We start from the raw sequence: 2237 nt of genomic DNA, 5'->3' as shown, positions 1-2237 counted from the left end.
AGGTAGTAACAAATGTTACTTAATGTTTCACTTGGAAATACATGTACGTGTGGATGAGCCATAGCTAACTAGACTCTAGTTCGCAATGGGATGAGCGGAACGAAAATGTTAGCCTCTTAAAGGCGGCAGTAGTGGGCACTGGCAAAAGAAAAGATTGACAAACAGTGGTCTAGGCCTAACAAGCACAATCAAGGCAGCCCGCCTTTCACATGGTCTTAGTAGTGCGTGTATATGTGTGTGTGTGTATGTGTGTGTGTGTGTATGTGTGTGTGTGTGTGTGTGTGTGTGTGTGTGTGTGTGTGTGTATGTGTGTGTGTGCTCGTATGTACGTGATGAAACACCAAACCAGTGTGGAAAGATCTGAACTATTGAGATTTATCTTATTTTATCTTATCTTGCGGAGATTAATTGATTCATACCGTACCACTATCAAGAACGAAAAGCATACAAAAAACATTGACACGTTACTCTAGTTAAATCTATATATCAGTTGTCTCTGTGGCGCAATCGGTTAGCGCGTTCGGCTGTTAACCGAAAGGTTGGTGGTTCGAGCCCACCCAGGGACGATGCATTATTTTTTTTGTTTTATCTTTTTAAGTTGAGTGTAGCGAGATTGTCAAATTTAAACGGGTTTGTAATCACTTCCCTATTCTGTCCCTGTCGTTAGCTTTACCTTTATTAAGTTTGATGTTTTTAGGTCCTGTCGATACCGTTTAGATGATTTAGGAGGCGGGCTCCCGACCTTGCCAGCCAAAGCCAAACTGAGAAGGATACAACAGAAAGACCGACAACGCACTATATAGTTTTTTCTTGACTGGAATAGAACTCGGGTCTCCTACGTGAGACAGCTAAGTTCCTAACCACTACACCATAGACACTGGTCGGCATTAACTTACCTGGTGTTATTGGGCGTCGGAAGTATTCCTGTATAAGGATGTAGCCTAATCTATTTAGTTTCTTACTTTGTCCCACGGACTCTTTCCTCGTTCAGCATCTTCTTGGGTGGTTCTTGAACCATGTGTTCATCACAGCAAGTTTGTGTTCTTTACACCATTCAACAAGTTTTTCTCCTGTTTTGTTTGTATCACCAATTCTAATTGCCCCCATTGTGTTCTGTATTCTTCCCTTTCCATTTTTTTGTCATTATATTCCCCAATTATTATCTTAAATTTTTCTGAACTTTGTTTTTTCAATGTCTTCATAGAATATCTCTATTTCTGTCAGATCCCAAAGAGGTTGAAAATATAACTATTCATAATCTCTTTGATCAGATCTTTACCTGCAGTTCGTGTATGTTATTGAAGAATCCTTATGTCTGAGAGTTTTGCACTCAGTTTGACAAAGATGATTCTATCCGTTAACTTCCGAGAAACCTTCCAGGACCTAAGAGCGTTCAGAGTCTAATATGATGCCAACTCCTCTCTGATATTTGTCTCCTCTGGAATACAGAATAGTTAATACACTATCTGATCTTATGCTCCTAGCTACCATCCATCTCATTTCTGCGAATACAGGTATGCTTAGTTTTTTTTCTTCTTAGATCCCTAACCTTCCTTTCTGAGGCATGGTTATGGTGTTCCAAGTGCCAAATCTCAACGATCTTTTGACATATACAGTTGCTGGATGACAATCTGGTATCCTGTACCAGTCGCACGCCATCATCCTTATTAACTTTTTAAACTGAATTACTTCTGCTTTTTTTTCTCTTGTTTTTTTTCTTCATGTGGTACTTATGGAGTGTTGCAAAACTTTGCAATAATATACGTACGCTGCTCATACCGAGCGGGCTCTCCCAGTTATTGTAGTCTACTGTACTAGTATACTAGCAGCATTTTCTGCCTGGCACACTTGAAAATTTGATAATTTCCATAAACTATCTTTGGCTGACCAACAGTTCATCTATCACCTGCCTGCCATAACTTCTCGTAGCCCTGCTCTCATGGGGTTGGGGGGGGGGGGGCTGAGTAGTTACCCAGCCTTGCCCAAAGATCTTCCTCAGGCTAGCATGTTATTGTTGATGGAAGATCGTCTATCAAGGTTCTATCCAGAAACACCAACCCAGTGTGCCAGTATCTGGACTATAAGGATTTATCTTATTTTATCTTATCTTGCAGACATTAATTGATCCATCCCACACCACAGTCAGAAAACAACAAGTATTAAAAAACCCATTGACACGTTACTCTAGTTAAATCTATATATCAGTTGTCTCTGTGGCGCAATCGGTTAGCGCGTTC

At 40.4% G+C, this 2237-nt stretch overlaps 1 non-coding gene across 1 annotated transcript; it reads left to right on the top strand.

Moving 5' to 3' along the window:
- Positions 1-492: 492 nt before the first annotated feature.
- TRNAN-GUU lies at positions 493-566 on the top strand. The gene has a single exon. It is a non-coding gene; the product is annotated as a tRNA-Asn (tRNA).
- The last annotated feature ends 1671 nt before the right edge of the window (positions 567-2237 follow it).

The sequence above is a fragment of the Aplysia californica genome, unplaced genomic scaffold (genome assembly GCF_000002075.1).
Source record: "Aplysia californica isolate F4 #8 unplaced genomic scaffold, AplCal3.0 scaffold00980, whole genome shotgun sequence".
Lineage (NCBI taxonomy): Eukaryota > Metazoa > Mollusca > Gastropoda > Aplysiida > Aplysiidae > Aplysia > Aplysia californica.
The sequence above is the reverse complement of the archived record's forward strand: the minus strand, read 5'-3'. Positions and strand labels throughout refer to the sequence as shown.